This window comes from Schistocerca nitens, chromosome 8, assembly GCF_023898315.1.
Source record: "Schistocerca nitens isolate TAMUIC-IGC-003100 chromosome 8, iqSchNite1.1, whole genome shotgun sequence".
In the NCBI taxonomy this organism is placed as follows: Eukaryota; Metazoa; Arthropoda; class Insecta; order Orthoptera; family Acrididae; genus Schistocerca; species Schistocerca nitens.
The window spans coordinates 485,959,397-485,985,996 of record NC_064621.1 but is presented as its reverse complement, the minus strand read 5'-3'; the positions used below and the strand labels follow the sequence as shown (position 1 = coordinate 485,985,996).

Genomic DNA, 26,600 nt, shown 5'->3' with positions numbered 1-26,600 from the left:
AGTCTGAATTGTGTTAAAGAGGGAAATGGAAGGCGGAATGATTCCAGCAAACAAGTGGCCTGAAACAGGGCAGTGCACCTCTCCTCTTCATTGTGGTCTTGGATGAGATAATGACTAAAGTGGCAGAAAAAATTCGGAAGCCGAGATGAAAGCAGTGGTGTTCGCGGATGACTTGATCATCTGGGGAAACGGGGAGAAGGAGATTAAGGAACAACTGGATGCTTGGGAAGATACTGGGAGTGGGTATGGAATGAACTTTAATGTCAACTGTGGTGTCATTGCCAGACACCACACTTGCTAGGTGGTAGCTTAAATCGGCCGCGGTCCATTAGTACATGTCGGACCCGCGTGTCGCCACTGTGTGATCGCAGACCGAGCGCCACTACACGGCAGGTCTCGAGAGACGTACGAGAACTCGCCCCAGTTGTACGACGACGTTGCTAGCGACTATACTGACGAAGCCTTTGCTCTCATTTGCCGAGAGACAGAATAGCCTTCAGCTAAGTTAATGGCTACGACTTAGCAAGGCGCCAATTGTATCAGTGCATGTATCTTACGAGTCTCATTTGTATAGTCAAGAGAGATGTACCAAAGGAAGCATTAAAAGTTAAGTATATTCCAAAGCTACGTATTTTCTTTATAGCATTCATTAAGTCTCCTGTTTCAGACCTCACTCCATCCTTCGTGAGGTAGCGCGTGCATCTTGGCCGCCTCTTTCAATTAGTGTGCGTAGTGTTGGCAAGTCTGCCGACACTACATCAACAAGCGTAATACCCTGGTTACAACTAGAAAGAAACGCAGACCAACTAGTGGAATAAGGATTGAATGTGAGCAACTGAAGTAGGTGGAAAGTGTGATAGGCGAAAGTGATTAGTGAAGGTTGCAGGCAGGCAGAAGCATGCCTGCGCTGTATTAAGAGCCTCGTTGGGAACAAAGATGTCCCACAAAAAAACAAGGAAGTAATATACAAGGTGAACATTAATAAAAGCTACAAACTGCAGGGACGGATTTCTGACTGTAAATTGAGGAAAAGAGGTGCTATGAACATGTGTCCAGAAATGGACGGTGTACACGCAACGACAACAAATCGTCCCGGAGCGCAGTACAGAGCTGCACCGCATCCGCGTCACAACAGATATTCAGAGTGGCCTCATGCGATTGCATTGTAGTACCTTGACTTACATCATGTTGGTGGGCCACTTGCTTGGAGCTTGTACTAGGTTCATCTCAATAACCTGTAGAACCCGGTCTCCCAAATCTGGTGCATGCACAGTCCCCTGCCTTCCTGCATATTCGTCTGTCTGAAAGGACCAATGATCACACAGACGTCGAAATATTGCTTGAAAAGTTGTGTGATGTGGTTGGTGTCTGTGAGGGTACTTGTTTTGGTATAGCCGTACACAAACACCATCTGAGCCTGTTGCCGACACGAATACCGGGCCATTCTGTTGCTTACAGTATGCTGCGTCAGGCACAAAGCTTGCAACATACAAGGAACACGAAGCGCGTGGTCATAGGAATTGTCATTCGTCAGCGCCATCTACCGTGGCAAAGAAGCATTTCCGGACAGATGTATATAGGACCGTGTTTCTTCCATTTCCAGTCAGGTATCCGTCCCTGCAGTTTGTCGGTTTTATTACTGTTCATCCCAAATAGAAGTTATTACATCCCAATATTGGCCTATGTCTCTGAAACACCGGTAGTGAAGAAAAGAGACGTAAGCAGATTGCAGGCATTTGAAATGAAATTCCTCATAAGTAGGATACAAGTGACAAGGTGAGATAGGATGAGAAATGAAAGGGTAAGGGAAATAGTGAAAGAGGAACCCTTTTAGAGCAGGATAGAAACGTCAAGGTTAAGATGGTATGGACACTTAAAGAGACTGGAAAACAAGACGATTCCCATGAAGGAAATGACCAAGAGGAAGACCAATGGATAGATGGCTGAAAGATGTGGAGGAGTGTGTCGAAAAATGAGGCGAGGACAGGACCAGAGTGAACAGAGAAAGATGGCGCAAAAACAGGGCTAGATTCCCAGGCTTATGTTCCAGGTAGACCCAGCTTAAGGGCTGGAAACTGTTGAAAATCGACTTCCTCAAATACTCGCCACGGGGATCTAAATATTTGTCGTGCCGTGATAGCAGCTTATTTATTCCTTCATCAAAGAATGGTGCTGCCTGGTGCTTCAGCCAGTTGTTGACAGCATCTTTCGTAACAGATCATTTCCAGGCCCCGACAGTAGGCGAATGTCGGTCGCTTTCGTGGGCCACCACATGTGTTTCTCAGCCTCCGGGGGACGGGAACTACTCTCACGTGAAGTACGTCGCATCAAACGATTTCCGTCGTATTCGGGTAATTCCTTCGTTGTGCGTTATTTTTTAAGGTTCCGTGCCTCAGTTGGTAAAAACGGAACCCTTATAGGGTCAAGTTCGATATCCGTCTGTCTGTCCGACTTATAGAAAACTATTTTTCTCAGGAACGGATGGACGTCTGAAGTTGAAATTTATGTCACATACTAAGGTCTACAGGGCCTTGGGGGTGTGATAAATATAGGCTTCTAAGTCAATACAACCAAAAATTAGGTCCTTTAGGTCATATATTTTGATACTACTCGCAAACTTACTCGTGAAAACCTTTAGAGTACTTCCCGTTGGCCTAGAATAATGAAATTTGGCAAGAAGCAAGGTTTCACAGTGCAAATAAATGAAAAAAAAGTCGAAAGCTGTTAAATTGTTAACATATCACACGAAAAAATATTTCTTTTGTAATTTGTTATCCGATGTGAAACATGAAATTAAAACAATCAGTACTTATACATTCAGGCTGACTGGGTCGCAATGTTTTGGGTCAAACATCATGCAAATGTTTGTTTCATATACAACCTGAAATGCCATATCCACGTGCAGTAATCGCTCCTGGATATAGGATGATGGACAAATTGTGAAACACGTCATATGAGCAATAAAGTCACTCCTTGAAATGGTCGACTGTTACCAATGCGCCCAGTCAACCTGAAAGCAGAACTACTGGCTGTTATAATAATGGTCGCCAGCATCCTGCATGATTTTACGTCGCATTTATATTACTGAAATTAAAACATTCTCGAACATCTTGGAATTCCTGGGACTGATATCTTACCAGTATGACTGTAGATAACATGCAATTATGGTCGATTTTTTCGTTTCCCACAATGTATGAACTATCTGTATACAGAATGAGATTTTCACTCTGCAGCGGAGTGTGCGCTGATATGAAACTTCCTGGCAGATTAAAACTGTGTTCCCGACCGAGACTCGAACTCGGGACCTTTGCCTTTCGCGGGCAAGTGCTCTACCATCTGAGTTACCGAAGCACGACTCACGCCCTGTACTCACAGCTTTACTTCTGCCAGTATCTCGTCTCCTACCTTCCAAACTTTACAGAAGCTCTCCTGCGAACCTTGCAGAACTAGCACTCCTGAAAGAAAGGATATAGCGGAGACATGGCTTAGCCACAGCCTGGGGGATGTTTCCAGAATGAGATTTTCACTCTGCAGCGGAGTGTGCGCTGATATGAAACTTCCTGGCAGATTAAAACTGTGTGCCCGACCGAGACTCGAACTCGGGATCTTTGCCTTTCGCGGGCAAGTGCTCTACCATCTGAGCTACCGAAGCACGACTCACGCCCGGTAGGTAGGAGACGAGATACTGGCAGAAGTAAAGCTGTGAGTACCGGGCGTGAGTCGTGCTTCGGTAGCTCAGATGGTAGAGCACTTTCCTGCGAAAGGCAAAGGTCCCGAGTTCGAGTCTCGGTCGGGCACACAGTTTTAATCTGCCAGGAAGTTTCATATCAGCGCACACTCCGCTGCAGAGTGAAAATCTCATTCTGGAAACATCCCCCAGGCTGTGGCTAAGCCATGTCTCCGCTATATCCTTTCTTTCAGGAGTGCTAGTTCTGCAAGGTTCGCAGGAGAGCTTCTGTAAAGTTTGGAAGGTAGGAGACGAGATACTGGCAGAAGTAAAGCTGTGAGTACCGGGCGTGAGTCGTGCTTCGGTAGCTCAGATGGTAGAGCACTTGCCCGCGAAAGGCATAGGTCCCGAGTTCGAGTCTCGGTCGGGCACACAGTTTTAATCTGCCAGGAAGTTTCATATCTGTATACAGATTTAGGTTTGTACGGGACCCTCAGTGCGCGAGTCCTACTAGTACTTAGGCAATTTCTTTTCTCTTAAAGTGTACATCTACATCTACGCAGATCACTTTACGGTGTAGATGCTTCTGACGCTCCCGTTCCAGTCACCAACTGTGTAGTGGAAGCACCACTGTTGATAAGCTTCTCTGATTTACCGTCTTGGTCATTTAGCGAGGAGAGTGTAGGAAGAAGTAAATCTTTGTCCGGTTCTTTTTCGTGTATCCTCTACTTGTTTAGGGACTATTTACTCGAAACTACTAAATGGCTCTGAGCACTATGGGCCTTAACATCTATGGTCATCAGTCCCCTAGAACTTAGAACTACTTAAACCTAACTAACCTAAGGACATCACACAACACCCAGTCATCACGAGGCAGAGAAAATCCCTGACCCCGCCGGGAATCGAACCGGGAACCCGGGCGCGGGAAGCGAGAACGCTACCGCACGACCACGGGCTGCGGACTGAAACTACTAAAATTTGTATATTAGTTACTTGGTATAAAATATTAATGGTAACGTCCGATTATTGTAGATGATGCAGTTATTCTAATTAAGTACTGCTTGAAAAAAAAGCTACAAAATTATTGTGAGATCTTGCTAAGTGCTGCAAAGATTGAAAACCTTCTTTTAATTTTCGGAAATGTAAACTTTTACACCTCACCTAACGACAAAATATAGTACCCTTTGAGTGCAGCATCAGCGAGCCACAAAACCAGTCAAGTCATACGAATACCTGGTTGTAACAATTTATTGGGATATGAAGTGCAACGCTCAACTAGGATCAGTTATAGGCAAAGCAGGTGGAATACTTCAGTTCATTGGTAGGGTACTAGGGAAATTCAGTGAGTCTACAGTGCTCACAAAACACTTGTGGGAGCCATCCTAGAATACCGCTCAAATGTGTGGGACCCATATGAAATAGGACTAACAGGGGATATTGAACATATACAGAGAAGGGCAGCACGAATGATGACAGGTTTGTTTGACCCACAGGAGAGCGTCACGGAGATGCTGAAAGAACTGAACTCTCAGACGCTTGGGGAGGCATCAGCAAACTCCTGAAAGCCTACTTAGAAAGTCTGAAGAACCAGTATTAAGGATGTATCTCGGAATATACTATAGATCCGTTGGGACAGTGGACAGCGCGTACAGAAGCATTTAAACAATCTTTCTCCCATGCCCCTTACGCGACTGGAACGGGAAGAAACCTTACTACTAGGTGTAAAGGGGATTATCCCCTGCCATGTGCTTCATTGTGGTTTTGAGAGTATATATATGTAGGTGCAGACAACGGGTGGGCAACTGGCGACACGCGAGTCTGTTCCGGCCGGCGATTGGTTCCAATCCGGCCCGCGGAAAAAATTCGAGGGAGAGAAGGAGGCGCTCGTATTGTACTCCACCGACACTCGGCTCGCCTCGGGTTTGCAGCTCATGACGGCGAGAAGTGAAAGTTTTGCTGATTCCGCTTGTCAAAGAGGTTCGAGGCACTCTCTTGCCCTGGGAGTGGGAAACTGTCCCTGAAGGCGGAAGAATCAACAGCGGTCAACGGCATGAGGTTGCAGAAGGCATGGTAACTACTGCATTAAAGACACGTAATGTGTATCCACAGGTCATGTGGCACGTAACTGAAAAAGTGTCGTGATAATCTCTCCATTGGCAAAAAATTCCGGAATAGTCCCCCATTCGGATCTCTGGGAATGGACTGCCAAAGGGGAGGTGACCATGAGAAAAATATTTATTAAGAAACAAAAGGATAACATTCTACGAGTCGGACGTGGAATGTCAGAAGTTTGAACGTGGTAGGGAAGCTAGAAAAACTGAAAATGGAAATGCTAAAGCCCAATCTAGATACAGTTGGGGTCATTGAAGTGAAATGGAAAGAAGACAAGGATTTCTGGTCAGATGAGTGTAGCGTAACATCAATAGCAGTAGCAAACAGTATAAAGGGACTAGAATTCTTTATGACTAGGAAGATAGGGCAGAGATTGTTTTACTGTGAACAGTTCAGTGAAAGGGTCGTTCTCATCAGGATCAACAGCGAACCAACACCAACAATGACTGCTCAGGTATACATGGTGACGTCGCAAGCTGAAGATGAAGAGATAGAGAAGGAATATGAAGATGCTGAACGGGTAATGCAGTAAGTAAAGGGAGATGAAAATCTAATAGTCGTCGGGGACTGTAAAGCAGTTGCAGGGGAAGGAATAGAAGAAATGGTTATGGGAGAATATGAGCTCGATACTATGAATGACAGAGGAGAAAGGCTAATTGAATTCTGTAATAAATTTCAGATAGTAATACCGAATACTCTGTTCAAGAATCACAAGAGGAGGATGTATCTTTGGAAAAGGCAGGGAGATGTGGGAAGATTTCAGTTAGATTACATCATGATCAGGCAGACATTCCGAAATCGGATACTGGATTGTAAGGCATACCCAGGAGCAGGTATAGACTTAGATGGCAATGTAGTAGTAATGAAGAATAGGATGAAGTTTAAGAGATTAGTCAGAAAGAATCAATAAGCAAAGAAGTGGGATAGGAAGTACTAAAGAACGAAGAAATACTGTTGAAGTTCTCTAAGGCTTTAGAAACTGCGATAAGGAATAGCTCAGTAGGCAGTACAATTGAAGAGGAATGGACGTCTATAAAAAGGGCCATCACAGAAGTTGGAAAGAAAAACACAGGTACAAAGAAGGTAGCTGCAAAGAAACCATGGGTAACAGAAGAAATACTTCAGTTGATAGATGAAAGAAGGAAGTGCAAAAATGTTCAGTGAAATGCAGGAATACAGAAATACAAGTCACTTAGGAATGAAATAAACAGGAAGTGCAGGGAAGCTAAGGCGAAATGGCTGAATGAAAAATGTGAAGAAGTCGAAAAGGATGTGGCTGTTGGAAGGATTGACTCAGCTTATAGCAAATCGAAACAGCCTTCGGTGAAATTAAAAGAAAGGGTGGTAAGGTTAAGATTGCAACGGGAATTCCACTGTTAAATGCAGAGGAGACAGCGGATAGGTGGAAAAAGTAACTTGAAGGCCTCCATGCGGGGAAGACTTGTACACTCCTGGAAATTGAAATAAGAACACCGTGAATTCATTGTCCCAGGAAGGGGAAACTTTATTGACACATTCCTGGGGTCAGATACATCACATGATCACACTGACAGAACCACAGGCACATAGACACAGGCAACAGAGCATGCACAATGTCGGCACTAGTACAGTGCATATCCACCTTTCGCAGCAATGCAGGCTGCTATTCTCCCATGGAGACGATCGTAGAGATGCTGGATGTAGTCCTGTGGAACGGCTTGCCATGCCATTTCCACCTGGCGCCTCAGTTGGACCAGCGTTCGCGCTGGACGTGCAGACCGCGTGAGACGACGCTTCATCCAGTCCCAAACATGCTCAATGGGGGACAGATCCGGAGATCTTGCTGGCCAGGGTAGTTGACTTACACCTTCTAGAGCACGTTGGGTGGCACGGGATACATGCGGACGTGCATTGTCCTGTTGGAACAGCAAGTTCCCTTGCCGGTCTAGGAATGGTAGAACGATGGGTTCGATGACGGTTTGGATGTACCGTGCACTATTCAGTGTCCCCTCGACGATCACCAGTGGTGTACGGCCAGTGTAGGAGATCGCTCCCCACACCATGATGCCGGGTGTTGGCCCTGTGTGCCTCGGTCGTATGCAGTCCTGATTGTGGCGCTCACCTGCACGGCGCCAAACACGCATGCGACCATCATTGGCACCAAGGCAGAAGCGACTCTCATCGCTGAAGACGACACGTCTCCATTCGTCCCTCCATTCACGCCTGTCGCGACACCACTGGAGGCGGGCTGCACGATGTTGGGGCGTGAGCGGAAGACGGCCTAACGGTGTGCGGGACCGTAGCCCAGCTTCATGGAGACGGTTGCGAATGGTCCTCGCCGATACCCCAGGAGCAACAGTATCCCTAATTTGCTGGGAAGTGGCGGTGCGGTCCCCTACGGCACTGCGTAGGATCCTACGGTCTTGGCGTGCATTCGTGCGTCGCGGCGGTCCGGTCCCAGGTCGACGGGCACGTGCACCTTCCGCCGACCACTGGCGACAACATCGATGTACTGTGGAGACCTCACGCCCCACGTGTTGAGCAATTCGGCGGTACGTCCACCCGGCCTCCCGCATGCCCACTATACGCCCTCGCTCAAAGTCCGTCAACTGCACATACGGTTCACGTCCACGCTGTCGCGGCATGCTACCAGTGTTAAAGACTGCGATGGAGCTCCGTATGCCACGGCAAACTGGCTGACACTGACAGCGGCGGTGCACAAATGCTGCGCAGCTAGCGCCATTCGACGGCCAACACCGCGGTTCCTGGTGTGTCCGCTGTGCCGTGCGTGTGATCATTGCTTGTACAGCCCTCTCGCAGTGTCCGGAGCAAGTATGATGGGTCTGACACACCGGTGTCAATGTGTTCTTTTTTCCATTTCCAGGAGTGTATTATAAAGTGATAGGAGAAATAACAGGAGCCGCTATAGAAAAGATAAGGGATCCAGTATTAGAATTTAAAAGAGCTTTGGAAGATTTAATATCGAATAATGCAGAATGGATAGATAAAATTCCATCAGAATTTCTAGTCATTGGCGCCAGTAGCAACAAAACGACTATTCACGTTGGTGTAGGCTGGAGGTCCACATCATCCACACAATTCCTAAGATCGCAAGAGCCGACAAATGCGAGAATTATCGCAAAATCAGCTTAACAACTCATGCAGCTAAGGTACTGACAAGAATAATATATAGAAGAATGGAAAACAAAACTGAGGACGTGTTCAATGACGATCAGTTAGGCTTTGGGAGAGGTACAGGCACCAGAGAGGCAATTCTGACGTTATGATTGGTAATGGGAGCAAGAATAAAAAAAATCAAGATACGTTCATAGGATTCGTCGACCTGGAAAAAGCACTTGACAACGTAGAATAGGACAAGTTAGGAAGACCAAGAACCAAGTGGTCTAATTAAAAAAGCTGTAAGACATATATAGTCCTATGGTGTTTCGCTACTGCTGTTCTGTCTATGCACCGAAGAAGGAATGACGGAAATAAAAGAAAGAATCAAGAGTGGAATCAAAATTCAATGTGAAAGGATAACAATGATAAAATTCTTTGATGACATTGCTATCCTCAGTGGAAGTGAAGAAGAATTACAGGATGTGTTGAAAGGAATGAACAGTCTAATGAGTACAGCAAATGGACAGAGATGACATCGAAGAAAGTCGGAAGTAATGCGAAGTAGTTGAGGACAGCGAGAAATTTAACATCACGATTGGTGATCACGAAACATTGAAGTTAAGGTGTTCTGCTATCTAGGCAGCAAAATGACGCGTGATGGACAGAGCAAGGAGGACGTAACAAGTAGACTCGCAATGGCAAAAAAGGCATTCCTTACGAAGAGAAGTTTACTAGTATCGAACATAGGACTTAATTTGAGGAAGAAATTTCTGAGAATGTACGTTTAGAGCACAGCATTTTATGATAGAGAAAAGTGGACTGTGGGAAAACCAGAAAAGAAGAAATTCCAAACATTTGAGATGTCGTGCTACAGAATAATACTGAAAATTAGTTGAACTAATAAGGTAAGGATAGAGGAGGTTTTCCGAAGAATCGGCGAGGAAAGGAGTATATGGGAAATATTGACAAGAATAAGGGACAGGATGGCATGATATTTGTTAAGACATCAGGTAATGACTTCCATGGTACTAAAGAGAGCTGCAGAGAGTAAAAACTATATAGGAAAACAGAGATTGGAATACATCCTGCAAATAACTGAGGACGTAGGTTGCAAGTGCTACTCTGAGATGAAGAGCTTGGCACAGGAGGGGAGTTCGTGGCGCGTTGTATCAAAACAGTCAGAAGAATGATGACTCAAAAAAATAAATAAACAAATAAATAAAATTCTGGGGCAAATATATTTGAAAAGTGAAAAAAAAAAACATCGAAACGTTCAGTCAGCAGTGGAATCAACTCGCAGGAATCTGTTCTGTTGCAGTAGCTGCGATGATCGGAGCCATTCATGTCAGTGCGTTACCCCATAGATATTAACGTCATCGACACCATAGCTTTGACCGTATGCGCTAGGAGCAGTACTGTCGCGTCAAATGACGAGGCAGACCATGAAATTAAGTATGTGAATCAGGGTCACAGGTCACCGAATGTTGCCCATGCCTGATGTAGATAATAGAATACTTACAAGAGAATACAGTAATTCCGTAACGATTTTTAGATTTTTAATATATTGGACAACAAACCTAAAGTCTCTGATAAATGGTTCAAGAAGGTAAGGAAGGACTCAACACCACTGAAAGGAATCAGGACATCTGTAATGGATCAAAGTGAGGATCACTGTCAACTATTTTAGGGGCTTGGTTAAAATGGCTCTGAGCACTATGGGACTTAACATCTGAGGTCATCAGTCCCCTAGAACTTAGAACTATTTAAACCTAACTAACCTAAGGACAGCACACACATCCATGCCCGAGGCAGGATTCGAACCTACGACCGTAGCGGTCGCGCGGTTCCAGACTGAAGCGCCTAGAACCGCTTCGCCACACCGGCCGGCTTAGGAGCTTGCATGATGATGATGAGGAAAAGCAGAACAAACTGAACAGAAGGGAGATTGCAGGAGGTCGGAGAAAAAATGCAACGCTTCTAGATAGCAAAAAAGGGCTTCAAGAAATGCCTTATATGACGGGTGTTAAAAAAAAAAAAAAAAAAAAAAAAAGCTATGAAACAACACTGTGGGTATAATTGAAGTCTCTATTAAAAAGTAATCACCAGATGACTGAACACAACTACCCCACTGTTTGACGAGCTGGCTGGAGCCAGTACTCCACTGTGTCCTCAGTTCGTCATCTGAACTGAACACACATGCAAGCCGGAGGGCGACTTGTCCTGATTGTAGGGCGGATGCTCACACTGCTCCCACGTGAACTGGCCATTACACTTTGTGTGACCTTGGAGACGTGTGAATGCGCATTACTGTGGAGCAGAATCACTCCATTCGTGAGCAGCCAAGGCCGTTTGCTCTTGGTGGACTTGTTTAGGCTAGGGAGTGTCTCACAGTACATGTCACTGTTAATCGTTTATCCGCAAGCAAGGGATTCGATCAGTATCAGACCTCGGAAGTCGAAAAAGACAGCGTCACCTTTCCTGCTGAGGGCACACCTTTGAATTTTTTAGAGGGAGACCAAACATTACATTCGAATCCGTAGATGTCTCAGTGAATTATCCCAAGCAGAATATGCAAATTTCAATCGGTTTGCTTGTTACGACATTATGTACCATTTCATTTGAACACTCCTTATATGATGTGGTCTCCTACGGCCCTAAACGAGAGAAAAAGTAGTAGAATCAGAACCTTACTCCTAGTATGTGAAAAATTTGTTGTTGTATGAGCAGGTATTGCAACCTGCATGCGGTCTTTGGGACATCATCTAGATGTGGTTTATTTTAATGAAGTATGTTGTGAAAAGCATATTTCACTTTGGGAAAGATAGATACCGCCTACAGGAAAATTAAAGAGATCTTTGGACAAAAGAGAAGCAGCTGTATGAATATCAAGAACTGAGATGGAAAACCAGTCCTGAGCAAAGAAGGGAAAGTTGAAAGGTGGAAGGAGTACGTGGAGGGTCTATATAAGGTACACTCCTGGAAATGGAAAAAAGAACACATTGACACCGGTGTGTCAGACCCACCATACTTGCTCCGGACACTGCGAGAGGGCTGTGCAAGCAATGATCACACGCACGGCACAGCGGACACACCAGGAACCGCGGTGTTGGCCGTCGAATGGCGCTAGCTGCGCAGCATTTGTGCTCCGCCGCCGTCAGTGTCAGCCAGTTTGCCGTGGCATACGGAGCTCCATCGCAGTCTTTAACACTGGTAGCATGCCGCGACAGCGTGGACGTGAACCGTATGTGCAGTTGACGGACTTTGAGCGAGGGCGTATAGTGGGCATGCGGGAGGCCGGGTGGACGTACCGCCGAATTGCTCAACACGTGGGGCGTGAGGTCTCCACGGTACATCGATGTTGTCGCCAGTGGTCGGCGGAAGGTGCACGTGCCCGTCGACCTGGGACCGGACCGCAGCGACGCACGGATGCACGCCAAGACCGTAGGATCCTACGCAGTGCCGTAGGGGACCGCACCGCCACTTCCCAGCAAATTAGGGACACTGTTGCTGCTGGGGTATCGGCGAGGACCATTCGCAACCGTCTCCATGAAGCTGGGCTACGGTCCCGCACACCGTTAGGCCGTCTTCCGCTCACGCCCCAACATCGTGCAGCCCGCCTCCAGTGGTGTCGCGACAGGCGTGAATGGAGGGACGAATGGAGACGTGTCGTCTTCAGCGATGAGAGTCGCTTCTGCCTTGGTGCCAACGATGGTCGTATGCGTGTTTGGCGCCGTGCAGGTGAGCGCCACAATCAGGACTGCATACGACCGAGGCACACAGGGCCAACACCCGGCATCATGGTGTGGGGAGCGATCTCCTACACTGGCCATACACCACTGGTGATCGTCGAGGGGACACTGAATAGTGCACGGTACATCCAAACCGTCATCGAACCCATCGTTCTACCATTCCTAGACCGGCAAGGGAACTTGCTGTTCCAACAGGACAATGCACGTCCGCATGTATCCCGTGCCACCCAACGTGCTCTAGAAGGTGTAAGTCAACTACCCTGGCCAGCAAGATCTCCGGATCTGTCCCCCATTGAGCATGTTTGGGACTGGATGAAGCGTCGTCCCACGCGGTCTGCACGTCCAGCACGAACGCTGGTCCAACTGAGGCGCCAGGTGGAAATGGCGTGGGAAGCCGTTCCACAGGACTACATCCAGCATCTCTACGATCGTCTCCATGGGAGAATAGCAGCCTGCATTGCTGCGAAAGGTGGATATACACTGTACTAGTGCCGACATTGTGCATGCTCTGTTGCCTGTGTCTATGTGCCTGTGGTTCTGTCAGTGTGATCATGTGATGTATCTGACCCCAGGAATGTGTAAATAAAGTTTCCCCTTCCTGGGACAATGAATTCACGGTGTTCTTATTTCAATTTCCAGGAGTGTAGATAAACTTGAAGGCAATATTATCGAAAAGGAAATGCACGTAGATGATATGAGATGGGAGTTATGATTCGGCGAGAAGAATTTGACAAAGCTGTGAAACATCAAAGTCGAAACAAGGCCGCGGGAGCAGACGATATTCCATCAGAACTACTGATAAGCTTAGAGCCAACCATGACAAAACCCTACCATCTGTTTTTCAAGGTGTATGAGACAGGCGAAATACCCTCAGACGTGAAGAAGAATGTAACATATCCAATTCCAAAGAATGCAATTGCTGACAGGTATGCAAATTACCGAACCACCATTTCAATATGTCATGATCGTAAAATACTAACACGAATTCTATACAGAAGAATGTAAAAACTAGTAGATGCCGACCTCGGGGAAGACAGTTTGGACTCAGGAGAAATGTGAGACCACTAGGAACACGAGAGGCGGTACTGACGCTACGACTTATCTTAGAAGACAGGTTACCGAAAGACAAACACACGTTTATAGTATTTGTAGAATTAGAGGAAACGTTTGACAGTGTCCACTGGAATACCCTCTTCGAAATTCTGGAGGTAGCAGGGATACAGGGAGCGAAAGGCTGTTTACTATTTGTAAAGAGACCAGATGGCAGTTATAAGAGTTGAGGGGCATGAAAGGGAAGCAGTTGTTGAGTAGCGAGTGAGACAGGGTTGTAGCCTTTCCCCGATGTTATTCAGTCTGTGCACTGAACAAGCAGTAAAGATGGACTTCAACAAAAGCAAACCAAGGATAATGGAATGTAATCGAATTAAGTAAGGTGATGCTAAGGGAATTAGGTTAGGGAACGAGACACTTAAAGCAGTAAAAAAGTTTTGCTATTTGGGCAGCGAAATAACTGATGACGGCCGAAATAGAGAGGATATAAAAAGTAGACTGGCGATGGCAAGATTTGGAAGTCTTTTTCTGAAAGTATTTGTCTGGAGTGTATCCATGGGTGGAAGTGAAAAAAATGGTTCAAATGGCTTTGTGCACTATGTGACTTAACATCTGAGGTCAAATGGTTCAAATGGCTCTGAGCACTATGGGACTTAACTGTTGTGGTCATCAGTCCCCTAGAACTTAGAACTACTTAAACCTAACTAACCTAAGGACATCACACACATCCATGCCCAAGGCGGGATTCGAACCTACGACCGTAGCGGTCGCGCGGTTCCAGACTGTAGCGCCTAGAACCGCTCGGACACTACGGCCGGCATCTGAGGTCATCAGTCCCCTAGAACTTAGAACTATTAAACCTAACTAAACTAAGGACATCACACACATCCATGCCCGAGGCAGGATTCGAACCTGCGACCGTAGCGGTCGCGGTGGAAGTGAAACATGGGCGATAAACAGTTTAGGCAAGAAGAGAATAGCCGGTGTTAAAATGTAGTGCTGCAGAAGAATTTTGAAAATTAGATGGGTAGATCACGTAAATAATGAGGTACTGAACAGAACTGGGAAGACAAGAAATTTGTGGTACGACTTGACCAAAAGAAGGGATCGGCTGACAGGACGCATTCTGAGACATCAAGGGGGCACCAATTTAGTATTGCAGGGAAGTGTAGGGAGTAAAAATCTTAGGGGGAGAGGAAGAGATGAACACAGTAAGCAGATTCTTGAAGGATGTAGGTTGTAGTAGTTATTCGGAGATGAAGGGGCTCGCACAGGATAGAGTAGCATGGAGAACTGCATCAGAGCAGTCTTCGAATTGAAGACGACGACAACAACAACAACATTTTAGTTACTCCCTACAGCCAAGAGCACATCCTGAGTATGTGCTTCGCTAGTAAGCAACAACACAAGATCTTGGCTTGACAGTGGGGACGCTGAGTGGTTTTAGCTACTCACAAACACCCCTAAATCACCATACGTTTGTTAAACTAAGAATCCCTACCGAACAGATTCCGTTACCGAGCCTTCTGACACACTGGCATAAATCTGAAGACCGAAATGAAAGTTTAGTGCAGAGATGCCACACAGTTTTGCAAACGATTACCGCTCCAGAAACCAGAAATACCGCGCAAGTTAAGCGAGTACGCGCTTCCTTTGATCTGGACAGTAGGGCTGTTTGTGGAGCGTACTAAGCTCCCGACGACAGCGCGGCTGGGATTCCTCCCCAGCGCCTCGCTGCAATTGATTGCTGACTCTGCAGCAGGGACACGTGGCGGCGGTAAACAAGAGAGCACGTCGTTTATGGAGAGCGGGCAGCGGCCGAGCAAATAAACACTCTCTGCAGTTGCTACATTGTATCAGTCGTCTAGAGCCTGCATGTTACATGCGCGCAAACAGCGCCGGACGTTGACTGCATCTGCGGAACCTCGACCGGCTGGCGCGCTTGCGGTTTACCATTTGCGCGTCCTCAATACTCGATGCGATTGAGCAGAACACTACCATCGTATTCAGTTATACAACGAGTCACATACTCATAAGCAAAACTGTGATTCTACTCTCTCTAATTTTTTTAAACGTTTAAGACAGGGCGGACCTATCGGAATTATGGGGTAGGATAGAAATAAGAAAATATTTTATTTCTCTTGAGACTATATGGACAGAAATAAGAAAATATTTCATTGCTCAGTTAACGTCCGCAGCTCGGACGCCATTATATTACAGGACCGTTGCTAGACAAGTTGCGCACAGGCGGTAAATAGCTTTTTCCAAACAAATTTAATACAGACACTAATCATCCAGAAGGACGTAGAAGAGGTAAGACGGTATAACAATCCACCACGCAATATTAAGTCTGTTTAAAATTAGGTCTATTTTGGAAATACATAAGTGGTAATTATAAACCTCTACGCTACCAGTTTATCATCAACAAGGTCGGTCAACAGAACAGCTAACGACATCTGATATAAATTTGAACAACTGCTTGCATTTAAAAAATAACAAGGAAACGGGTCTATGTGAATCATTCTTCGTGGGCATTCTGAATCTGAATATAATATGCATTATTTTCTCTTTATCAAAATACTTATGTAGCCTAATTATACACAACGACAGTCAGCCTTTATTGTAAGAGCCGACCGGTGTGGCCGAGCGGTTCTAGGCGCTGCAGTCTGGAACAGCTCGACCGTTACGGTCGCAGGTTCGAATCCTGCCTCGGGCATGGATGTGTATGACGGCCTTAGGTTAGTTAGGTTTAAGTAGCTCTAAGTTATAGGGGACTGATGACCTCAGATGTTAAGTCCCATAGTGCTCAGAGCCATCCATTACAAGATTTGTTTTTCGTAAAATTTTCGATGTCGTCTGGAGACGTGGAACTAATGAAGGAAATCTTTTGGAAGGGATTTGAGTGCATTGGGATTTTCCCCTCTGATCCGAACAACATGCCATTACGCAAACTCCTTCCTTCGTCCACATTCCTGAATGATGAGTTCCCCTCTGTTACCACAGATTCAAAAGTAAATCATGGCCCTGCAACTCTTCCTAATCCTCCAAGAAATTCGGAAAGTCAGAACTCAGCACAATCATCATCACCATTCTCTTTTACTTTGCCAACCTCAACGAAAAGCATCGGTACCACACGTACGAGGAGAGAGAAAAATCCGGCTTGTCGTCTGACTTCACCAGATCATTTCAGGCTTATAAGAGGGAAGAGAAAACTGAATTTTGAGAACTCCCAAAGAAAGGTTAAGGATTGCAGAAATGCGCTGGGTGGTCAAGAGAAACCTTCAAGTTTGGAAAAGGATTCATCTTCTTCATCACGTGAACTGAGTCAGAGATGTAAAACATACCTTGTGGTTTCTGCAGTATCAAATATTAAGACCCTAGATCTGTGAAGAAAGGGATATGAAACATATGTGATAAACGCAACGTGTGGTTTCACAAAATCTGTAATGGAGCTGCTGGTCGTAACCAATTCTGCTGTGGGAAATCCGTGTAACAACTACTGGCACGGTTAAAGAATGTAATATTCGATACTGTTTGTAACTGTATGACAGTTTTCAATTATTCGCGTAGCCCCGTTCAGGACTCAGATAGCCCCATGTTTCAGGTTTTGCTATTTACAATGAAGAAGAATTGATCTTTTAGCAATGATCCTTTATCATATAAAACTATTCACCATTACAATTTAATATGCGCAATAAAATATTCATTATCCCTTTGGGGCCCAGAAAGTTGAAATGATTCATTTACTCCACCTTACCCCAAAGCCCATCGATGACGGGTCATTGACGAGAGTGAGTTCGCATTGGAAGAAGATAGGGAATGATATCATCCGTCTCGTTATCAAACGGAGCGTTTCGCCATTCGCTTTTGAGGTGGAATTAACCTCGAACTACTGTAAAAAAAATCTAATTTCACTTTTCCGCATTTTTAGATGGATCAGAGGTTACACTTGTCAGAGAAGGTTGTTTCAAGCAAAAATCTTCTGTTGTTTCTTAGTTACTACGTTTTGATGAAAACATTTTATATCAAAGGAGTCCGGAGAATTCTTCCCAACGTATCTGTCTGTCGAGGGACTAATCCAGTCGCTAGCCAAGAAGAAAAGAATGTCTTATTTTTTTCCCATCTTGCGAGTACAAGAAGACGGGATTATACAACTTGTGACGAGAAATCTTGCAAAGAAAATAGGTGGGCGATGGATCCGAGAAATTTAGCAAGATCTTAAAGATGTTGGACCAGTGTTAACACATGGAAAGAACAAAGATAAAATTAAAACTCTTGCTAAGAACCACAAAGTTTCAGCATTAATGACACACAGAAGGGCTGTAGAGGTTTCAGACTAATTGAGAAAAGCATGATCGAAAAAAATGAAGACCCGAACAGTACAACCTTCAAAGAAAAACCGAACGTTGAACGACTCAGTTATTCTATTGTGGCCAGTAAAGTTAATAATAATTACGTTTTGAATTTTGACTTTCGAGTGGATATGGTTAAAGAGATTCTATACATCGTTGTCTGGATTCACATAGTGAATAACGTTAAATTTACAAATCAGACACCACTGATTCTACTCGTATTTATCTGACTGCTATGTGTGAGTTAAGTTCAGCTGTACTGGGTGATTCTGCGACGACCTTACAAATTTTCAGGGACGATGGAGGAGTGGGGACGCAGAGAACAGTGTAATCGCCTTCGTAATAGGGAAACGGGCCGTTTTATGTGACTTCCAACAGGGCATGATCATTGGCTTTCGGGCCAAGGGTGGAAGCATTTACTAAACCGCTAAGTTTGTAAACTGTTCACATGCCGCCGTGGTTATAGTGCATCGGGGCAACTATAGTGCACCACTGGCCATAGATGACAGGGGGTGAAGGAACGCTACGGAGAGGTGCGCGGGCAAATAAGAGGGCTATTCAGAAAGGAGGGAAGGTTTTGGCATTAAAAAGAACTAAGTACAAGAAATACATTTTATTATATACATCTGAAAGAGCGACTGACATACTACGTTTCCACATAGTCACCAAACACATTGAGGCATTTATCATAAGATTTGAAATACATTCGTAGTAAAATTTATCATAAGATTTGAAATACCTTCGTAGTAAAATTCTTCAACTTGGGAAACAAGTGGAAGTCGGTTGGTGCACGATAGGGGCTGTAGGGCGGATAAGCGAAAAATTTCCCATTTGAATGAATTAAGAAGTTCTTTAGTGCGGTTTGAGGTGTGAGGTCGGGCGTAGTCGTGCAAAAAGAAAATTTTGGAGGTCAGCTTTCCTCGGCGTTTGTTTTGAACTGGTCTTCTAAGGCTGTGCAAAATTTGACAGTACCGGACAGAATTTATGGTTGCTCCACGTTCGAGAAAATCAATAAGAAGCACACCTTGCCTATCCCAAAACAATGTCACCATCAACTTCCTTGCTGACAAGGTTTGCAAACATTTTCTTGGTTTTTTTGGGGTGTGGGGACCTTGCGTGTCCCCACTCCATGGACTGTAATTTTGTATCGCAATTGACGTGTTTCACCCAAATCTTGTCACCGGTTACGATTCTATCCAGTAATGAATGAGTCACCATGTTTGTGGTAGGCCTCCAGAAATGTCAACGTTGCCTCCATTCGCTGTTCTTTATGGTGCTCTGTAAGCATTTTGGGCACCCAACGTGCACAAAATTTGTAGTAGCCTAGCGTTTGAGTGACAATTTCAAACAAAAAAGTCCGTGAAACTTGTGGAAAAGAAAGCGAAAGCTCCGTTATTGTGAAGCGACGGTTTTCACGAATCGTTTCATCAACTTTAGCGACAAGATCGTAGTCACAATGCTCGGGCGTCCACTCTTCTCTTCACCATGAACGTTAGTTCGGCCGTTTTTAAACCGAATGCGCCATTTCCGGACGGAACATTCACTCATTACGTCATTTACGTACACTTCACACAGTTCATGATAGATTTCTGTAGGTTTTAGGTATTTTGCCATTAAAAACCGTATCACAGATCGCACCTCACAACTGGTGGGATTTTCGATTGCAGCGCACATTTCAAATTCGAATGTCGAAAAAACCAGACGCGCAGAGACGTTCCCGCTGTCACGGATGGTTGCCGACTGAGATGCCGAGCACGCACATACCAAAATATACGCGATCGCCGCGCGCCTAGTGGGGTCAGACGGAAACGTTCCCTACTTTCTGAATAGCCCTCGTATACGTGCAGCTGTTGAGCAACCGACCACCTAGACGAACCAGGGCGCTACCAACAATGTCTCCTCAACGACCGTTAAGCGAACGTTACCGTTTACCAGCCTCCACAGTAGGCGCCTGCTGTCCATCGGCGACGAAGGCTGGGGTGCGAGTGTTATGGTCTGGGGAATGTTGTCGTGGCATTCTCTGGTTGATAGAATGATTCTGGATGATACAATGGATCAATACGAGTATGCATCTATCCTTGGGGACCATGTACACCCCTACGTCGGCTCAATGGCATCTACCAGCAGGACAGCTCGCAGTGTACGTGCGTGATTCGAAGAGCACCAAAATGAGTTTCCCGTACTCACGTGGGCGCTAAACTCCCCGGCTTAAAATGCAATCGAGTGAGCCGTGTGCGGTTCACGTTCATGCCGTTTGTTCTTTGGCATTTTGTCACTCTGAGTGGTGTCTTGTTTCTTCCTTACTTACTGGCGTAACGAAGTTTCTGGCTTGCCTCCTTGAGTGGCAGCAGCAGCGCTTATCAGTACTAGTACTGTCGTACTATCTTTGGTGTGAATGATAGTATTTCCGGGTGGTGGTGGTGGTGTGTGTGGTGGTCAGTCGGTGGGACGGAGCAGTGAGGAAGTCTCCGTGGCGAGGCCAGGCAGGACCACTGGCGGCGTGCAAGTGCTGTCGGATCGTGAGGCGCTAGCCGCGAGAGTGACCAAGTTCGTTGCCCGCCGAACCTGGACGCTGAAGTTGAGTGATTAGTTAACCTGTTATGAAACCTCAACTGTTGTGACATCTCTTCGTTCATTGGCGGGACGTTGCTCCCTGGGCCGATCGGGCTAGCAGCAACGTATGGGGTGTTGGAGTCGGCAAAATCTTGCAGCCGTCTTCCTATACTGTGATTAATTATTAAATTGACTGTTACTTGCCAGTGAAGGGCACTAGCGGTATTTTCTGCCCTGTGGCCGTTAACGCCTCAGTTACCTGCCCTGGTCGTTAGCGTAGTTTTCCGGCAGTGTGCCTTTCCTAGTCATGTTGATGCTATCTGGCACGGCGTGTAGTTCGACCTCCTTTTAAGTTGTTTGGTTCACATTTTGCTTAGAATGGCTATTGTTCCCTTGGTTGTTTTTAGACGCCAATTTCTGAAGACTTAGTGCTGTTCCTATCCTCGTCCTCGGCCGATATTTTCCATCGTTGTGCCGTTGGTCGGACGGAAGGGAATTGGTTACATTGTTAGTCGGTCCTTGGGCCGTCCCTAGTTTGGGCTGCCATCCGATTATTTAACTTCAACTCTTGGCTGCCTGTCTCACCTGACCTTACCTTTGAGCTACCATCTCAGGACGACCCTTGGAACACTTCTGAGCACCACTTCTTCTGTTTGTTTTAGATTGTCATTTTCATTTTAGTTTCAAGTATTGTGCGAGGCCTTCGGCCGTGTATTAATTCAGTTCTTTTTAAATTTTACATGAAGGTCACAGCTGTGTTAAATTAAAATTTTGAAGATTGATTATATTTTAAAAAAATATTTTTTCCTTAAAATTTGTTCTGTCTGAAATTGTTTGTAATCCAGGCCCTAAGCCGTTAGTTGTTCGATGAGTTATGTGTGGCCTTCAACTGAGGATTTACGTGAACCCCTTTTAACAAGGCCTTCAGCCGTGTGTATTCTTTGAAGAATTTTTTTTTTATTAGAAGGAAGGGACTTATTTTAAATTGTTTGTCAGACTTGTTGTTCAGGCCTTCAGCCGTTGTTTCAAATTTGTTTGTGGCCTTCAGCCGTACATTAAGTTAATATTTCTTTAATTAGGCTTTCGGCCATTCTATTGTAAGTTTAAAAAGAAATTTCTTGGTTAGAAAAATTTTTTTATTAATGTGTTTTAATTATAGTTGTCCTTCAGACGTGTAGCGTAGGCCTTCAGCTTCTAATTGTTTTCAATTGCAATTTTTTTTAAATTTTACCTTCTATTTTTAATTGCTTTTGATTTCTAAGCAAATCCTTCAGCCGTTCTTGTTTAGTGTGTGGTTTTGGGCCATTAGCCAAGAAAGCATCTCAAGTTTTCTTCAATTAGGCCTTCAGCCGTATTGTCTAATTGTGATCTTTTAAAGAAATGTGTAAATAAGTGGTTCTTAGAAAAATAAAGTTGTGTGTGTTTGACTGTGCAACTCACAGTAACTGTTTACGGCCCCATCCACAATCGTAACCTTATCCCGTGCGCTCTCTGAGTACCTACCAACCAAGTTTCATCGAGAATCTGTGGGACCACCTCAATCGGGCTGTACTCGCCATGGATCCTCAACCGATAATCATAGCGCAACTGGCCACTGGAGTCGGCGTGGCTCCACATCTCTGCTGGAGGTCTACCTTACGACTCTCGTCAACTCCCTCCCTGAACACTTCGCAGCGTCTGCACTACAAAAGGTGTATATTTGCGGGACCGCCTCTTGTGACATCTGGTAGTCAGTTCTACTTTACTTAGGGGGTCCGGGGACTTTTAATCAGATACTGTATGCATTTTCGGTGTAGTATTATCTACGCCAAGAAATACCTATGCCAAGAAAACCTGCAATGCAACAGGCGGCGCCCCCTTCATAGCTAGGCAGTAACGACGTGGTGTGGAATACTGACGCTTGGTGCCGCAGTTGCGCTCCCGGTGGGCGCGCCGCTTGTTGCGCCTGCCGCGACCGCCGCCCGCGTGGTCGTGATCGCTGGCCTGGTCGTGCTCGTGCTGGTGGTGGAGGCGGTGGTGAGTGGTCGACTCCCGGCGGGTGACCACGTGCGGCTGAGGCTGCGTCTCCGACGGCGTCGACCCCTGCGCTGGCTCCACCCAGAACTCACCGTGCTCCGTCCGTACCAGGCCCGCCTGCAACACGTACACAGTGTGTTGGTGAGTGGCGACTCTTTGTCTCAAACGGGAAGAACACAGTTTTGCCTGGAGCTAAGGCTATCTCATGGAAATATGTGAGCTGAACACCGAACAATTCAACACTGCAAAAGTTGACATACTGTCACCAGAGAAATTTAGCAATTACTTGTTGTAAAACAGATTTAGTTGGCTATGTAGATTTCTTTTGCTCCGTTTGCTATATCTTCACGGGGTAGTACAGTGCTGCAACAAGCTTCAAAACCTGGATAGAATACAAACAGAAAAATGTGCGCGTTACGACTCATGTCCCACCAAATCTCGTGTAGACTGCAATTGGCAATGGTGCATGCTTTCCCAATGGTGCGGTGGCATCGCAGTCATAAGTCGATATATGTTTAATATATGAGAGCAGTCCAGCCCAGTTGTTAGGATAAAATACGAGGGCTGTTCGGAGAGTAACGTTCGATAGATCGCAAAATGGAAACCACAGTGTAAAATCCGATGAACTTTTGCATAGATGTACATGAAATGTAGTCGCAGTTCTGAATACGGGCACCTGTAATCTGTATCAATGCAATGACGACTATATATATATGTGCTCACCGGCCATTTGACCATCTTCTTGTGTGCGGATACACAAACAGTGCCCGAACTCTTACGGGAATCGGCAGTAAAGCCGCGAGTAATGAGTATAATGGGCAGGGGCACTATGAATATAGTGCGGGACAATAAGTTGCGAATGTGGGTCTCACGGGAGGCGTCCCCACAGATAAATCCCTGCAGTCGTACTATCATCTGTATCCTCTGTGGCTCAGATGGATAGAGCGTCTGCCATGTAAGCAGCAGATCCCGGGTTCGAGTCCCGGTTGGAGCACACATTTTCAACTGTCCCCGTTGACTTATACCAACGTCTGAATGCAGCTAAGGGTATTCACTTCATTGTCATTTCACAGTGAAAATTTGTGCCAGACCAGGACTGGAACTCTGCTATCCTGCTTATCGCTAGCAATTGCCTGACAGTTAGGCTACCCCAGCACTACTCATGACAAGAACCAAACTTCTGTTTCTCGTCAACCGTGTGTCTACAACCTGTACTCGCTTATCCATTTTGTATATTCACGTACAGGCGGACATATTACTTGAATGTCGCTTGCCCGGTGTCGGCGGATAAATACGATATTGCAATACATGGCTTATTCCGAATTACGATGCAGTGTTCCTTTGGACATGCATGCATGTTCAATGGCATCGTGATTGGGAATAACATTGGCACTGCGATATCATATTGCATAGACGTGTTGGACAGAGTATCCAGTATGCACGCCAATCGCGCTACGTTGCTCTTTCCAGTTCTGAGGGCGCAGTGAGCATGTAAAGATGCCTAGAAATTGTGTCCCCCGACAAATATGGGCACCTGTGAGAGATTTTGCCTTATTTGATGCAACCCACACAACGTAACTGCCACGCATCTCCTTCTTCTCGACAATTCTCGGCTGCACACTGCAGGGGCTTGGTACAGACAAGAAGCTGCAGATCAGCTTGGAGACATGGAGGAAAGCACAGGCGGCTGCCTTGTATGACGAGGGTATTGGAAAGTTGGTACAAGGCTACGACAGGTGTCTCAGTTGGAGTGGCGACCATGTAGACAAGTAGCTGGAAGGTGTAGCTAACTGTTGGGAATAAAACGTTTTTGATTGTCATTGTGGTTTCCATTTCGTGATCTAGGAGATCTCAATTTCTCAATAGCCCTCTTGAGATAGGCAGCACACTAGAAGGTATGTTTATGGCATTTTTAACTGGTGTAAAACTAACATACAACCGAGATTATCCGAAATCATTGGCTATAAAATTTCGTCTGCGTGGCTCAGATTTTGTAAATGGTTCACCTACTATCTTAATAATATAGATAATGAATTGCGTGAGCAATTTACTGGACGGTCATTTTTCCATGGTGCGGCAATGTCACACGATAGAGAATTATTATGCGTTAATGCGCTCTATTCTGCAATAACGTCCGATGCCGGCATCATTCCACATAGTTTTGATGTACGGATGTACCATAATCGCAGCTGCTCCGTTGCCGATTGGTCGGCTAACTGAATATGCGCAGAAAGCTCAGAACCAGAATATTCGTCATTATCAAGAAAATTTTACACGCAAATATTTCCGCTTGAAAACGATGTAAGACTTTTCCATCGGCTTTGGCATCTTCAGACTCACTCATCACGAGATTTTAGAAAATGACAGTCGAAGAAAATAAACAGATGCCACCTGATGTAAAAGATCTGCTTTTCGGACCATCTCGCTATGGACAACCCGACAGCGACCCTTTTCATAGGGATAATGACGCAAGCGACGAATGTGACTACAATTTAGATTGACGAATATAAAATTCGAATAGAAAATTTCAATACGGCAATTTCGACTTCTCATTCGTTATCAGCGTCCTCAAAAAGCCTTGTACCCTTAATTTTACTCGAATACGCTAAATTTATAATTTTTGACCCACCAAATTGGTCCCACGATTTTGAATTTTGTAATTCGACATCGGATTCGTAATCAGCGAACCCAAAAATCCAAAAATATCGCAAATTTTGTTGCATTTTGTATCCTTTTTTTCTATTACGTCCCGGTTTGAAGCGAGTTGGCCCACTGGGGTTGGGCATGATAAGTTTCGGATTTGGCAATGTTAGTAGTTGAGGGTGGCCGTAGCCCTGTGTGTCGACACCCCTTGCGCCCCCCCCCCCCCCCCCCCCCACTGCCCCCTTTTGGACACAAGTTCTCTAGTGTTACTCTACTTCAACGTGTACGAATGTTTTTCTAAATGTTTGCGAATCGTGCCACTGAGGCAGGTCGTGTCGTGCTACCAGCCCGCAATTCACTTAGTCGGATGTGAGAAACCACCTAAAAACTACATCCAAGCTGGCTGGCACACCGACCGTCATCGTTACTCCGACGGGCGGATTCGATCTGGCGCTGGCGCCTCTCCTCAAATCCCGGAAGCGACGTACTATTATTGTTCGTGGTCTTCCGGGAAGGTCTGTCTATATAGATTTGCTTTCTTTTTTTTAATATTTTTACTAGGATAACCGGTTGCCTTTCATCTGAAACACGTCCGCCACTGAGTGGTCAGCGCGACAGAATGTCAATCCTAAGGGCCGGGGTTCGATTCCCGGCTGGGTTGGAGATTTTCTCCGCTCAAGGCCTGTGTGTCGTGTTGTCCTAATTATCATCATTTCATCCCCATCGACGCGCAAGTCGCCGAAGTGGCGTCAAATCGAAAGACTTGCACCCGGCGAACGGTCTACCCGACGAGAGGCCCTAGTCACACGACCTACTACTACCTGAACCATTCTCAGATCTGTATAGATTACAGGAGTAACCCGTCCAACGTATCAGCTAAACTTTGTAAGGGTACAGATATCGACAAAGCCACAATGTATCTGGATACCAGATCAGAGGTGGCATGGGGATGTCAACTCGCTTTGGGACTAATGTTTTGCAATATGAATTAGTACATTTTTAACACGTTTGTATGCGTGGCCATCATCAATATTCGTTTTGTAAATAAAAACCACCTCTTTTTTGCTGCGATATATTTTATTTCTTCCACACGCGTATCGCCTATTAATGTAATTCATCTTCAGTGTAATCTAGAACGATACAGTTCTGCTTCGATATGCGATATCTGCACATCATAAAACTGTTCACGTCTTGTTTCTTACTTAAATAAGTGATGAGTTACATTTCCTCGCGTTTTTGGTTAGCATCTGGGTTTCCTCTCATCTGGTCAACTTCTGAAGCTCGCTGTCACTTCACTTACGAAATAAAAGTACGTTTACACGTTAGGAACTTTCTTCTTCACGATTGTCGTATTGTTTG

At 45.5% G+C, this 26,600-nt stretch overlaps 1 protein-coding gene across 1 annotated transcript in view; it reads right to left on the bottom strand.

Moving 5' to 3' along the window:
* LOC126198725 (A disintegrin and metalloproteinase with thrombospondin motifs 7-like) overlaps nt 1-26,600 on the bottom strand; it is a 673,695-nt gene that overhangs the window by 297,879 nt on the left and 349,216 nt on the right. Inside the window, exon 2 of the mRNA XM_049935245.1 lies at nt 22,481-22,715. The gene's annotated coding sequence lies outside the window, so the exon portion shown is untranslated. The remainder of the gene's footprint in view (nt 1-22,480; nt 22,716-26,600) is intronic.